The following is a 15,887-nucleotide window of genomic DNA, read 5'->3' as shown; positions in this document are numbered from 1 at the left end:
GGTCAGTTTCCCAGCCCCTGCAAACCCAGGGGATCCAGGAAACAGGCTACCACCTGGTTCCGTCTCCCTTGACTTGTGCAAAATTTGACTTACATGGGGGTTGCTAGGAAGGTGTAACATGGGGGTCTGCTAGATGATGACAATGAGAGAGGGGGCATACACTAAAGGAGTGGAGTCCAATAGGATCACCACACTTGTGGTTCTTGTCCTTGCATACTCGCCACAGGCCCTCCCCCAACTCTAAATAAATGCCCATCTCCCTCAGCCCCCCCCGACTCTAAATAAATGCCCTCCCCTAGAGCCAGGCACGCCCAGCCCCCACAACTCCCTGCCCTAACTGAATGCCCTCCCCCTTCCCCAGAGCAGGTACCCCCAGCCCTCCCTATGAGTCAATGCCAGTGACTCACCACACACGCTGCCGCTGGAGCTGTGGCTACCGGGGCCACGCCAGGGTCGCTGGAACCATGGTCCTTAGAGCCGTGCCGTGGCTGTGGCTGCCAGAGCTGCACCAGGGCCACAGCCGTCAGTGCCATCACCACTGGTGTGAGAGCCTCCACTGCTGTCTCGCACAGCGGTGGGGTGCATACACAGAGTGGCCAGAGGGCAGGCCACAACCTCCACGAGCTGCATGCAGCTCCAAAGCCTCGGAATCGCCACACCCTGGTATCCGCTTCACCACAGATAGCGAATGTATTGGACACCACAGCACTAAAGCTAACCAACCCAGAAGCCTCCTGAGACATGTTGCAACAGATAGCTACATGCTGCCAGCTGCACCCAGAAGTCTGAAGTAAAATGTGTGCCGGAGTAATGGGAGTGCTTTTAGGTTTAATAATGCTTGCAGGCACTTGGAACTTTGAATGTGGCAGAAACACTGATTTGTATGGCATCTAGAAGCGCTCTGACAAACTCTATCCTTTGTCCAGGCTTTAGAATTGATGGGGCTTAACTGAGGGTATGTCTACACAGCAGCATGATCCCAGAATAGCTTATTTTGAAATAATGCTGCTCTACACAAAATGCAGTTCAAAACAGCACTCAGCTATCTTGAAATAGAGCATCTACACACAATAGATCCTATTTCAAAATAGAGACATTGGACACACCATGGCTTAATTCGAAATAGGCTCTATTCCCTGGCTGCGCAGCCCCTATTTTGAAGTAGCTATTTCAAAATCAGCACTATTCCTCATGGAATGAGGTTTACCTAATTTGAAATAAGCCAAACACTATTTTGAAATTCTTTCAAAATACTGGTTGCTTTGTGTAGACGCTAGCAAAATTATTTAGAAATAACTTTGCTGTGTAGATATAACCTGAGTAAGAACCAACACCTTGAATGCGGACAGAATGGCGGACATGCTGAACACCATTTGAAAGTGAAACAAACTCTTCAACCAGTCACCCATGTAAGGGAACACACACATTATGAAAATAAGAGGGGCTGCTGATAGCTAATGAAACCGTTACCAATCTATAGCAATTCCATTTGGGTTATCTACCAGAGGAACTCGCAGCGGTCTGGATTAATCACTGTGTGGAAGTAAGTGTCCTTAAAGTCAAGGGGAACGTGACAGTTGCCCTGTTGCAGGGAAGGAATGATGGGAGCTAGTTTAACCGTGCAGAATTTTATTTTCTTCAACTACTTCAGGAATAGGAGAGTAGCAATATAAACCTTTCCCCCAAGAAACAGAGGAACTAGTTATTTCTCCTGCTAAAAGGAGAGATTGGTCTCATGATATGTATCCCTCAAGAGGGACTGGGGACTAACAACAAATTCAATGGAGTATCCCAGATGCACTGTGCTTAGGTTGCAACAACCTGGATGTAAATCCAAGTATGGAGGAAATGGGATAGCCAACTGGCCAAAGAACAGGTCTACAATTACTGGTATACTGTCTTCGACAGTTCTGTCAAAATGCATGTTTTGACTGTGCTCTTGATCAAGAGCAACTTAATGTTGCACTATGTGGCAGCAGTCACCTCCAATATCTTGTACCTCTTTCCTCAGCATGCCAAGATGTAAAGGTCAGATAACTATGAGTCTACTAAGAGCAGAATCGCTTTCTCTTCATTGCTGATGCGTAAATTCTAAGGGATTTCAGTGTTACCCTTGACTCTTTTAGGTTATACAGCTTATCATACATCTTATCCAAAAAGAGGGACAGCCCCTCAAATGGCAAATCCTGGATTATCTACTGTACTACAGTACAGAGACTAGAAGATTACAGCCATGAGCACTACCTCATAGAATAACAAGTACCATGCTGCAAGCTGCCGAGTGAACTGCATTCAAACTGTTCTGATAAACTGAGCTGGCCACCAGCTTATTCTTCTCTATCAGGGAGTGAGCTCTTGCTTTGAGTTTTCCAGTAGCCTGTCTTTAAACATCATGATGCATTTCCATAGGCTGTGCTCACTACAATTTAGGAAATTAGCAATTCACAGCCGCAACCCTTCTGTCAAAAGTTTATGACCAAACAGGTCAAGTCTCTGATTATTTACTTTTTGGAGCCAATGCTTGGAGACACAGCCTTATCTGCTAATTAGCTGATGAAACCACCCAAGAAACAGGAAAGCAAAGGCCTTTGAAGCGCCTGCAAGGACACAGTATTGCCTCTGCACTTTTCACTGTAGGCAGTAGGATGAAACTCTCAAGGCATTTTAACAGGTTCCAGAATTGCTTAATCAGGAGATCTATTCTAGGAGGGTCCCACAGAAGCTAAAATGTCCCCTTGCTGGGGGGATTTCTTGTGGACCTCTTCTGCTTGAATATTTACAACTGAGGCCTCTGTACGCAGTTCTCAGTAAGCCAACACCAGAGGTGGCAGTAATGTGAATGTTCACTGCAGTGTGCCCTTGGAATAAACTGACCTCCCAGGTACTGGAAGTTGCATTGGCATCACATGCTCTTGTGGAGTTATCAGCAACTGCAGTCCATATTCTACCGTCTGAAACCCCTCTAGTGTTCAGATGCTGACAACGCTACTAAAAGGTTAAGTAATTCTTTGACAGAAGCATATGCTTGTGCTGGCATCAGTACAATTGCCTTGGATCTGACAAATAGAGACATCTGGGTTTGGCCTCAACAGACCTGACCTAGGTTCTGGAGTGAACAAACCTGTCTCTGGAACAGAGCAAATCTCTATGGAAAGCTTCCCCTCGAAGTCCTGCCCAGATATCTTGCTTTGGTACTGGAAACACAGAATATCAGGCTGCAGACAGCTTGGTAGGTGCACCTATTCCAACATTGCCACACTCTTAGGATCATCTGAACCTGACAGCTCTGATGGAAGGGGAAGTGCCACATTAATAAGGAGACACAAAGTGTTGTTGCTCTGTCTTTGAGTGAGTCTTAAACCGTTTGCAAATGTGATACTTGTCACTGATGTGGGATACTTCCAGACAGAAAATTTAGACAGCTCAGGTATGGGTAAAAGGCTGGCATCAGTCTAGCATATAACTAGCAGGATTTGGACGTCGGAGAGAGATGCATGGCTCCCAAACCTAAAATAAAATTAGGTAAAACCCCTGTTTAGCTACTAAGTAAGAAAAATACCATAGACAAAGAGTGAAGGAAATGAACTTGTGACAGCAAGTCTGGAAGCACTTCAACAACCATCACTGGCAGTCAGAAGGAACTGAGTGGACTATGGCAGCCCTGCCCTCTAATACCGGCAGGCACTGATGCACGGTGCTGGGGGAGAATGAAGCCACCCTGACAAGTACTTCTGAGGGAAAAGGGTATCTGACAATTGTGCCAAAGGCATGCACACACCTACCGTGGCATGGACATGTGCAATTGCTCAACGAAGAATTATTGTTCGAAGCCATACTGATTAGTGAATTTGGCCGAGCTGATGATTTGAAAAGGATGTACCAACAACTAATGAATGCAACACTGAGACCTAACATCACCGGCAAATTAAATGTACATAACCAGAAGTCACTCAAAACACTATCTTCCAATCACTGTCTCTCCGAGCTTCCTTGTCTAAGACAAATTTTGATCAAGAGAAGTGTACACCTAGGAACAAGTTTAACATCACATATCTTGGTCACCTCATTGACGTGAAACAGACTATCTGCATGAGTGCAGTGCAGTGTATATCTCAGTCTTCTTAAGACTGAATATCTCAGTCTACTTAGACTTCCTTTAACTTCCACTGCCATATTGTCTACTGGATTGAAAACAGGAGCCCCTCAGTCCTGCTCCCTTTAGAGTTCCAGCTTTTTCTCTCTGAATTTGTTTTTTTTTAAAAGCATAATGAAGTTATTTTCCTTCCAATCCCCAAACACACCACCATTTAATGAACAAAACTTTCTACTATATTTTTGACATACTTCAGTAATGCTAAGACATGTCAAAGCATGCATTTCTTTACTACTGATGCACAGCTCTGGTGGTTGGCAGCACAAACCAAAGGCATAAATCAATAGCTGAATACGGCTCATAAAGCATAACTTCAACGAAGTCAAAGAAGTTTTGCCAAAAGAGACTATGGCCTATAGAATAGAGATTGCTGCAGTTTACTGCTTAATTATCCCTGTATCTTGGCACTACTTTAAGGCACAGTAAGCCCCCCGCAACAGTAGTCACACATATTAAAAATAACTTCATCAGGGTTTTAAAAATGTATGGCAGTATTATTGCATGGCCTTCCTTGCGAGTCTTCAGAAAACAAAAAACATAAGCTTAAAAAGTACAGTAGTCATACTGCAGGTAGTGAAAACAAAACAAGTACTGTGGAAACCATAATTTGAATGTTCTTATCCTATTTTTTTAAAACCAAATAGTACCCAATACCTTGAACTGGCAATATAGGAGAAACTTATCTGCAATGGTACAGCTTTTTTCTATGATCTGCCTAAACAAGTGTTGAAAACAAGAGAGTTTTTGTTCTTTCTTCCAGGCAAACCACAAACTGTCCCAGTGAAGATATTTTGCATTCTTGCAAGGCAGCATGCATCCTTTTCTTTGTCCCTGTTGAGTGCTCCATAGCTGAAAACGATTTAGTTAATTCATGGTCTACTTTATCCTGGAATGGTCAGTCACTTAATTGTTAATAGTGGAAACATTCTGTATTCCTCCTTTGAGCAGGGGAGGCTTTCTGGTACTCTTACTCTGGTTGGCTGTCTGCAGTGGTGTCAGATCACAGAACAGGCAGAAAGCTTCCTTCTTCTGTGACTCCCTACTACCAATGCAGATGAGAGTTGTGACTAGAAGTCCACCACACAAAAAAATGTAAGCCTGGGTTATGAAATGGAGAAAAAGACAAAGATGGCAAGATGAAAACCCAGTGAGGTAGGAAGTCTGTAAAAGAGATTCTTGGCCTCCAGTGAGCACATGTAGTATCAGTTCAGATGTCGACATTTAATTCAGAATGATAGAGAATGGAGGAAGAAACACCAGTTGTTAGCTTTGCACTGTTCCTCTCTCTATTCTCCTAACCTAGGATGCACAGGACAGTTAAACGGGGGGCGGGGGGGGTTACTGTCTGTTCATAAAGTCAGATACCCCTGTGGTGTTATGTGTTTGGAAGACGGCACAACCCATATTACTGTATGTACCTAGAGGATGCTGATGAAGTGAAGAGCCTAGGTCATCCCGGTGCCTACATGGATTTCCAAACAGCCTTCTGGTTTCTGTTGCAACGTATCTTTGATCAAATAACTGAGAAGACTCAACACATCTGTCTGTTCTCTGATAAATTTATCACTGAATGAGAGGGACTCTAGGAAGCGATCTTACTGACAGGAAGAGTTCCACATTTGAAGTCTGGACAGAAAATAGTACCAAATCCTCAGGTCTGAACAGGTAACTTGAAGCTCTAGGGGTCTGGTATAGTTGAGGACCAAGATTATCTGATTTGAATGGATCAGTTTAGTCCACCTTCTTCATCGAGGGAAAACATTTTTCTACTTTGATGGCTTATCAGTCTCCAGAAAAGGATTTATTTCATTAGCATTAGTGAGCCTTCTCTCTCATTCCTTTTCCTGCTCACCATTAAGTTAATTAACTGAAGTACACGGAAAGTTCTGTCTTCTTCATCTTTTCCTTCACAGAAAGGGAACTAGATGAGTAAAGCGGCTAGATAGGACCACACCAACATCTGCCCTTTTTGAAGTGTTACTACTGTCATTATGATTGTGGTTAAGGTTCAGAAGACTGATGAGTCTGTAAGGAGGGGGGTAAGAATAAACAAAAATACTATTGGTATACCATGCTGGTATACTTATACCATGCTACCATGGTAATGCTGGTGCTGTAATGATACTCCAAAACATTAGTCTTTAATTTTCAGAGAAACAACTTGTAAGATGAATTATAATGGCTGTGAACCTCAAATGGAGCATTTTAATAGAGGCAGGAACTGCTTGTATGGAAAGAGGAACATGCCTGTGCAGATGTCTTGGAACCTTGGCACTTTTTAAGGAAGTTTTTCCTGTTTAAGAAAGAGTCAAATTCTGTAAAGTACACTTTCTTCAAAACTAGAAGGCATCACTGATCTGAAATACTTTTTGCCCATGCTCCATCAAAATAGACGATCTGCTCTTATCCAATCAACTAATCCACTAATAAAACTGACACCTCACGTTTTAGGATTTTTTTTCTTTTAAATATGAGTGATATTGATGATTAGTGAAAAGGGAAAAAATGAGAGAATTCCACTGAATGTTAGCCTGGATTCCATTTCAGGATCAAATTCTTCAAAGTTCTCTGGTTGAAACAGTTTTTATTCTGCAATGATGCGGTAGGGACGAAAAGCTTTTCCCCTCACAACAGCCTTGTGGGCATAGTCTAGTTCCTCTACAAAATACACAGGACTACTAAAGGGAAGAACAGTGAGCTTTAGTTTAAAAGAAAAGCAACATCTTTCCCACACGCTATGTGCTAAAAAAAATCTGGAATACATGTGACATGGCCATAACACTGGTTGGCAACTTTAGAGAGTCCAGGGCTATGATATTTAATATATTAAAAAACAGTAGGAGTTTTAGAGAGTATTTTCTAGATTGTTTGGATAAAATTAAGTGTATGACCATGAAAGAACTACCCAGAAAAATAAAAGAACAGTTAGCTATGATAAGTACAGCTGCAACCAGCTCATAATTCTGATGGGCACCCTTCAATTTTCTTTCTGAGTGCATGTTTTCTTAAGTCTGAAGCCTTTTTCCACCACCCACATTAGGACAACAGTCGCCATGAGCCAAGGAGCCAAAAAAAAATCACTCATAATCCATCTAAGTTACATCAAAACAATGAAATATCGGGCTGTTAAAAAGGCCCTCCTGTCCCAGTAGTACCTGTCATCGCCAGATTAAGGAAAAAAGTTTTAAGATGTTCAAAGAAAACTATGTTTCATTGCATTGTTTCTGGCATGGAATCACATATCAATGTTTTGAATGTGAAATCTGCACTTTATTGTTTTTCCTTTACAGTCCCTACTTCTCTATTATTCATGTATGTGGTTTCTGTCTGATTTTTCCCCCCCGTCTCTTGCATAACTAATTTTGCAAGATTTAAATCAATGAAGGTGGTAGGTATGACTGAATGCAGAATTGTTTTGTAATGGGCTCAGGTTAGTGAAAAAATACTGTTTTTTTGTACTTCAATTTAAGATGATTAGTTAAGGTATAGCTTAGCAGGACTCAAATTCAAGTAAATAAACGGGTCCAAAAGGAAGCTTTTTGGAACCAACGCCCAAGATCAGAACTGCCAAAGCTCAATACACTGATTGTGACTGATCACCAGGAAAACTTCATCCACCTTCTTGGGAGTGATGAGCATTGTATGCTTAATGTGTGCATTCTGTTTTGCTAACTGTTAATAAATAGAAGTTAAAAATATTAGCAAATAAAGCCTCTATCTCTGCTAAAAGGCCCTGCAAGCCCACAGAAGATTATGCCCTGAGCCTTAGAAATAGGGTAAGGGTAGATGCCTTTTACCCGGAGCCCTAGGAAATGAGAAAGGATGGTGGAGTGGGGGTGTATGTGCCTAAATTAACCAAGTTACACCTTGAGCCCACAGAAGAGTAAAGGTGTTCTAGAGTGCACGGGTAACACTTTCAGGATGCACTGACCTCCAGAGACAGTGTGCTGTAAAACACTAAGAAGTACCTGCTTACATTTGATTACTAGAATTCCTGTCAGCCATACTACATGCAAGTCTTAAGCAGGTTTTTGGCTAGAATGTTTACATCAGGAGAATTAGTATGGATATTCATTCTTCAGAATAAACCCTTTTGCAGCTATTTTAAAATTTGTAGAGGGCTGTGTGCAGCTACTTGTCTAACAAGAATAATAGCCATGCAGCGGGCAATCCTTTCAGAGGAATCCTTATAGCTTGTATGTTAGAAGGAGGGTCACTGTAAACTTTTTGCTTCTTTGAAAGGGACTAGACCGCATTTTACCCTTTTTAAGTCCCAGAACAAACCCTTCAGCTAAAGGTGGAGTTTGTGACTTCCTTAGAAACTTACCGCAACTTCTGTGAAAGCCAAGTAAAGGGATTAGAGGGAATGTTCCACCTCAGTTGCTCACAAAGCTTCACTCAGCCATGAAATCACACCATGCCTCTTCTACCTCTTATCCACCTGATGCTGCAAAGGATCTAGGTGGAATTTCTATCCATCCAATACCTCAGCTGAGGAACATGTGGTTTATGCAGGCAGTGGGCTCAGGAGGAGACTAATGGGGTTCCTCTGAACAGCAGCCTGAGTGTAAATGACACTAAAGAGCCTGTACAGCCTGCAACATACTACTTATACACAATGTACTCGTGGCTCTCTTTGGAAGTCTTCTTTCTTTTCATTTTGTGAGCCAGAAAGAGTGGTGCTTCACTAAAAGACGCATCAATTTGAAAGTAAAAACTGACACAGGTAATGCACAAGAACTGCCAAAAATACAAGTGAAACAACAAGAGAGGCGAAAACTGCTGAAGAAAGACTGACATCCTGCCCCCCCACAGCCCACAATAACTATGCATTTAAATTGGCTGCTGCCATGCATAATGGTGCTGGTCACAGAAATTGGAATTTAGAAGTGATCTGATGACAAAATAAACACCAATGTGTTCCCACAGAACCTGCACATGTAATACATTGCTACCGGAAGTTAATGAAAATATCTGCCTGCTCAAAAAATGTTCCAAAGTTAGCTGTTTTCACTGACAATTTTTCAGAACACCAGAATTTCCTTACATGCTAATAATGTTGCTAACCCTTCCCTTCAGATAAGGAAAGTGCTGAGTTTAGTGGCTATGGGGGGATCCCAACTGTATTCTTTTTACCAGTGGTCTTCAGTTTGGAGGATTCTAGCTGGGATCATTTATTTGTATTTGCTGATTAACAGTTATATGGCTAGTGAATTTTTTCCATGTTTGTATTTTTAGTCTGTTGTAGGGCACAGACTAATGGAAATCTATAAATGAAACACACTATAAAGGAGAAATTGCTTTTTCTTGAGAACATCCTCATTCAAGAAGACAAACTGCATATAAAACTAATTAGTCAAAGAAACACTTTGATATAAGAGGGGAGAAAAGGTCATCTTCTGACACTAATTAGACACTGAAAAATGTATATTCTACAGTAGCCTCCAAGTAAGAAAATAAAAACATGTATCACAAGTTACCAAAAAAACAATAAAGCCTAAAGCATCTTGTTACCTTCTTGATGGAAGTTCACCTCTATGTGCAAGTCAAGTGTCCTTAGCAACACAGCACACAACACCATTCTTATCTTGAAGTTGCGTATGTGCATTTGCTCATCCACATTTACACATCTCCCATCAGCTAATGCAGAAGTGAAACTGGAAACTTAACAGCTGGAATAAATGCGGAGAGAAAGAACAATAGAAATTAGCACGTTGATGAGTAAACAGAAATAAACATGAACATTAGAATTCTTCCTCTGAAGACCTTTTATTAGCCATAAAGAAGAATCGGTTTGAATCTTGACTCTTCTTACAGACCAGGAGCCAGACCAAACACTTTAGAATGCAAGTCCCTGTGCAGCTAAGTTCCTGTTTTAACTATGAAAATTTCTTCTCCAGAATCTGGTGGGTCATCAATAGCATACTGCATTAGAATTCAGGATGAAAGTTAGAGAACGATTCCTGCACCTTTGACCGAGGGCTAGCACAAACTAATTACGTAAAAGAGACAATGCGCGGGCATAAGAAAATATGGGTGCAAAAAATGAGTTGTTGCACTTGAAAGCCCACAGCTCCTTGTCACTAGCTTCAAAACAGGACTTTTAATACTAAGAAAGGATTAATCCTAAGAAAGGATGAAAATGTCCAGCAAACAAAAGCATTGTGGTGGGCACCACAACACTTTTAGGGTGGGGGGGGTGACAGAGGAGGGAGCTGATGGACCGTAAGATGTATGGAAGAGCAACCCACTTACTGGACAAATAAGGGTGATAAGACAGACGTGTCATAAAGGTACATATTTACAGCTGCCAAATAACTTCCTACCTCCTGATCCACTGCTGTCACCATTAAATAGATATTTAAGAATTCTGACAACTCTTCCATATAAGTTCTCCCATTTTGTGTATATAAGACACAGTTATGTTAAAAAATTTCAGTTCACATTTTTTAGAATGATCAAACTAATCATTTCTGCAAAGCTAAAAATGGCAGGAAATGCACAGTGCCAGGCACTAGACATCAGGTCATTTAAAGCACCAACTACTTTCTATCTTAATATTTGTTCAAAAATAAAAATTTGACAAAACATTAGAAATGTTTGCCATTTTTTTTTAATTTCAAGACAAACGTATTTTTAAACATAAGCCTTTTTTTGTACAATTGTTGTCACAAAGACCAAGTAACATTATTGCCAGGACAAGAGAAAGTGAAACCAAATGGTTTATTTTCATTTTCGAATCTGAATAAAATGCAAAACAGTACTAATTTTCAGGGCATATGGAAAACAAAAAGCCTGCATGTTTTCCTGATTTTTAACATTTATACTTTCATTGAGCTGCCTAAACAGCTTTAAACACAACTTCACAGTTCAAAAGTAGTAAAACTTAGCAAAACACTTCAGGGTTTCTACAGGCATGTTAACAGTAAGAGGGTTATCAGGGAGGGTGTGGGGCTGTTACTTGATGAGAGAGGTAACCTTGTATGAAATGGGAAAGGCTGAACTTAAGTATTCAATGCTTTTTTTTTTTTGCCTGTCTTCACAGACAAGGTCAGCTCCAGACTATGGCACTAGGCAATGCAGTATGGGAAGCAGGTGGCAGCCCTTGGTGGGGAAAAGAACAGATTAGGAGCTATTTAGAAGAACTGGACACACACAAATCCATGAGCCTGGATTTAATGCATCCAAGGGTATTGAGGAAATTGGCAGACACCATTGCAGAGCTTTTGGCTATTATCTCTGAAAGCTCATGGAGACTGGGAGAGGTCCCAGATGATTGTGTAACACCAACAGACCTGGGTTGCCAGCACCAAGAATAGAACCTGCAAGCAGAGGGTCTAATGCCCTGAACTCTACCACATGAGCTAAAGGCCAACTGGCTCTCAGCTGAAGCTGCAGAGCAGAGACTTCACTCACCCCAGATGAGGTCTCAGTACCTCCAGGTACTACAAATGGAAAAAGACAAATGCAGTGCCCATCTTTAAAAAAAAGAAAGTAAGACAACCCAGGGAACTAGAGACCAATCAGCCTTACCTCAGTCCCCAGAAATATCATGGAGTGGATCTTCAAGGAATCCATTTTGAAGTACTTGGAAGAGGGAAAAGTGTTCAGGAGTGGTCAACATGGATTCATCAAGGGCAAATTGTGGCTGACCAATCTGACTAGCTTCTATGATGAGGTAACTGGCTCTGTGGACATGGGAAAGCCAATTGATGCGACATAACTTGACTTTAGCACAGCTTTTTACAGTCTCCCACAACATTCTTGCCCATAAGCTAAGAAAGTATGGACTGGATACATGGACTGTAAGAGGGACAGAAAGCTGGCTAGATGGTTGGGCCCAATGGGGAGTGATCAAAGGTTCAATGTCTTGTTAGCAGTCAGTTTCAAGTGGGGTGCCCCAAGGATCAGTTCTAGGGCCAGTATTTTTCAACATGTTTATTAATGACCTGGAGGAGGGGATGGATAGCACACTCATCAAATCTGCAGATGACACTGAGCTAGGGGGACAGGCAGATATGTTGGAAGATAGGGTTAAGGTCCAGAGCAACTTAGGAGAAAAATTGGAGGATTGGAAGAAAAGAAATCTGATGAGGTTCAACAAGGAGAAGTACAGAGTCCTGCACTTGGCATGGAACAATTCCAAGCACTGTTACAGGCTGGGGGCCAACTGGCTAAGCAGCAGTACAGCAGAAAAGGACCTTGGGATTACAGTGGATGAGAAGCTGGAAACAAGTGAACCGTGTGTCCTCGTAGCCAAGAAGGTGAATGGCATATTGGGGTGAATCAGAAGAAGCCTTTGCAGCAGATCTACTCAGCACTGGTGAGGCCTCATTTGGAAGACTGAATCCAGTTCTGGTCCCCCCCAGTATAGAAAGGATGTGGATGCATTGGAGTGGGTTCAGCAGAGGGCAATGAAAATGATTAAGGGGCTGCAACACATGACCTATGAAGAGAGGCTGAGGGACTTGGTCTTATTTAGTCTGCGTATGAGAAGAGTGAGAGGCAATTTCATAGCAGCCTTTAACTTCCTGAAGGGGGTTTCCAAAGAGGATGGAGAGAGCCTGTTTTCAGTATGGCTGGCAGAACAAGGAGCAAGGGTCGGAAGTTACAGAGGGAGAGATGTAGATTGGATATGAGGAGAAACTATTTCACCAGAAGGGTGGTGAAGCACTGGAACGCTTTACCTAGAGAGCTGGTGGAATCTCCATCCCTAGACGTTTTTAAGTCTGGGCTTGACCAAGTCCTGACTGGAATGATTTACTTGGGGTTGATCCTAGATGACCTCCTAAGATCCCTTCCAGCCCTAGGATTCTATGACTCTCTGCAACTAAAATGCCATGTTTTGCCATGTCCATTTCATATTTTGCTCCTGTTTGGAGCCTTAAGATTTGGTCCAGTTAACAAAGAGATCTCTTGAAAAACGTTATTTAGAACATGTCATTCTCAATCATAACACTGACCTGGAAACCTTCCTTTGCAGAGGAGGAAGGGGAAAGCACATTAATCAGATACTGAAGTCCAGCCTTTCACTGGCAATAAAGTTTTGGAAGTTTTATTTAGAGGTGGATGGGGCAGGAAAAATATCCATGGAAATAAAATGGAAAAACATCTAAGGTTCTGTAGGAACAGAAAGGAAGCTGTGCTAGTCTATACACTATCAAAACAAAAAGCAGTCAAGTAGCACTTTAAAGACCAGCAAAATAGTTTATTAGGTGAGCTTTCGTGGGAAGTGGGTCTGTCCTATGACAGCTCACCTAAAACTATTTTGTGAGTCTTTAAAGTGCTACTTGACTGCTTTTTGTTTTGGTCTAAGGTTCTGATTAGACCCATCTGGAGCATTCAGACCTGCAATTCCCCACTCCTAAAATACGCTTTGCCCTTTTCACAATTTTGACCTTGGCGATGAAGGTGCCGTTTTGAGGAAAAGCTGAGGTGAAGCACTAGCCAAAACCAACGCCAGCTAAAACAGTGACAGCCAGGAGAGCTGTTGTGCCCCCCATGTGCAAAGAATCCCACTGCATTAAGAAGCCTCCAAAATACAAACGCGTCTCCTTCCCCTGCAGACACTAACTAACCGTCTACTTCTCCTCTGAGGGCCGACTTACAGCCACAGGAGACGCTCCGAAGCCGAGCTGCCCTTATGCCCTTGGAGACCCAGGGATCCCCCCCCACACCCCACAGACATGGGGGGGAGGCTCCCTCATTAGTTAATGGTGTTTGTGGCTCTCCCGTCCCAGCCCAGCCACACCCTCCCTGCCTGCCTCTTCGCAGCCTGCACTTACCCCAGCCGCTCCCGCCCGTGCAGCCCCCCGCCTGCAGCCACCAAGCCCCTGAGTAGGTCCCCCGTTACTCGTGTTGGCAGCAGCCCCCGGAGCTGGGCTCCCCCCCGTCCACCCGCCGCTAGGAGAGGGGGCACTAGTGTCTCTCCCCCGCGCGCCGCCGCGGAGCTACGTCGAGGCTCGGGCTCTGCTCCACACCCCTGGCAGCGGGGGGAAGGGGGGTACAGCCTCACTCCGCCGGGGCTCAGTGGGGCTGAGGTGGTAACGGCCACTCCCAGGCCCCGAGCCCGGTGGGGAGCCCGGCCCCGCCCCAGCCCCAGCCCCAGCCCCGCCCCAGCCCCAGCCCCAGCGGTGCGGGTCGAGGGCGGCGGCGCCCCTCGCTCGGCCCTGGCCCGGCTCCCGGCTGCGTGCGGTGCGGGAGGGGCCGGGCTCCCCGCCGGCGGCCCGGCCGGGAGCTGACGGAAGACAATGGACCCGATGACTTCACCCGCCAGCAATGCGAGGCGCCGCCGCCGACTCCGGCTGCCAAGCGGCAACTCCGCGGCCGGCGCCCGAACCAGCGGGGATCCCCGCCGGGCCCGGGGTGCGCTACCTGCCCGGCCTCCCGCTCCCCGCGGCCGGCCCCAGGCGCTCCGCACCGCGGCTCCGCCCGCACCTGCCCGCTGCCAGCGCCTCCCCGCCGGGCCGGGCCGGGCCCTGTCCGCGCAGCAGGGCCCCCGCCGCCGCGCCAGGCCCACCCCGGTACCTTGCACTCCGCCGCAGCCGCTGCGCCCGGCCGGGCCCGGCCCCGTGCTGCCAGCGTCTGTGCGAGGCGGGCGGGGCGGGCGCGGGAGCAGGAGGCGGCGCTGCCGGGCCCTGGGCGGGCCGAGGCGAGCCGAGCTGCGCCGGGCCCGGCCGGTTGGTTTCTGAGCCGCCACCCCCGCGCGCGGGGCCGCTCGTCCTGCCGCCTGGCTGGTCTCGCCGCCTCCCGCCCCTCAGGCGCCGCACAGGCCTCTTGCCGCTCCGCAGGCGGCCGGGAGTCGAGTCGGCCCAGCGGGCAAGAGACGGCTGGGAGGGTCCGTAGGTTTGGCTTTGGGGGACCCGGTTTTAGCTTCCGTCCTCCCCAGCAGTCGGCCTAGAGCCACGCGCAGCTGTTGACCACAGCAGGGCCTGAGAGGAAACACCAAGCACTGGGCAGAGCCCCAAGAGTGGCGGCTCCCTGCCTTGAGGGGAGCCTCAGACCTGCGCTTGCCTTCGTCCAGGTCGCTGCGCTGGGCGCCCCACGCGGCTTTGGGAGCAAGAAGCCCGACTTGTCCCTTGGAAGAGATCGCTGCTGCGTGGAGGCGACCTGGTGACCCAGCAGCACTTGGCAATAGCAGTTGGTCACACTAGACAAACTCCCGCCAAGAAAGTGCTCACCCATTTCGGAGATTCCAGCTGCCAGCGGGTGATGCCCCATTTCCAGCCAAGCAGCCCAGAGCTGCTTTGTAGATCTCCATATTTTGGCCACCCAGCCTGTAACTGAAAACAAAGGCGGAAATGGAGCAGTTTAATTTATTTGCGGGCATTTAGGGCAAAGTTAATGTTAATTTATCCAAGCATGAAACTGACTTACTGCACTAGTGTGCAGGGATTTCACAGTTTTGCCGGCAGCAGCACCACCACAAAGTAATTATTTACTATTCTGTGGACTTCATACCCATTAAAATGTAAAAATGCAGTGAGAAGACTGAACTATTGGAGCATTTCTGTAGGGCAACATTGTTGGGTGCTGATTAGCAGCAACTACATGCTACAAAATGTAGTCTTTTTCTTCATTTCTGTCCCTTCTATTGTTGCTTCAAAAATAACCTTTCAAAAGAATTCAAAAAAGTCTTGTTCCTTCTTGCACAGTTCTGCAATCAGTGGCACACTCGCAGCAATTATTTCATATTCTTGCAACATTTAAAAGCTGCCCCTTCCCACTCATTTTC

The 15,887-nt window shown here is 45.2% G+C and overlaps 1 protein-coding gene across 4 annotated transcripts in view; it reads right to left on the bottom strand.

Moving 5' to 3' along the window:
• The window catches only part of RNF19A (ring finger protein 19A, RBR E3 ubiquitin protein ligase), a 110,552-nt gene extending 95,113 nt beyond the window's left edge, over positions 1-15,439 (bottom strand). For 2 of the 4 annotated variants that reach the window (XM_074986864.1, XM_074986861.1), the window contains exons 1-2: positions 14,681-15,216; positions 9,668-9,825 (exon numbers count right to left, since the gene is read on the bottom strand). The gene's annotated coding sequence lies outside the window, so the exon portion shown is untranslated. Of the gene's footprint in view, positions 1-9,667; positions 9,826-14,590; positions 15,217-15,333 lie in introns of those variants that run through there. The other 2 variants (XM_074986863.1, XM_074986862.1) reach the window with 2 other exon arrangements.
• Positions 15,440-15,887: the final 448 nt, after the last annotated feature.

The sequence above is a fragment of the Carettochelys insculpta genome, chromosome 2 (assembly GCF_033958435.1).
Source record: "Carettochelys insculpta isolate YL-2023 chromosome 2, ASM3395843v1, whole genome shotgun sequence".
Lineage (NCBI taxonomy): Eukaryota > Metazoa > Chordata > Testudines > Carettochelyidae > Carettochelys > Carettochelys insculpta.
The sequence above is the reverse complement of the archived record's forward strand: the minus strand, read 5'-3'. Positions and strand labels throughout refer to the sequence as shown.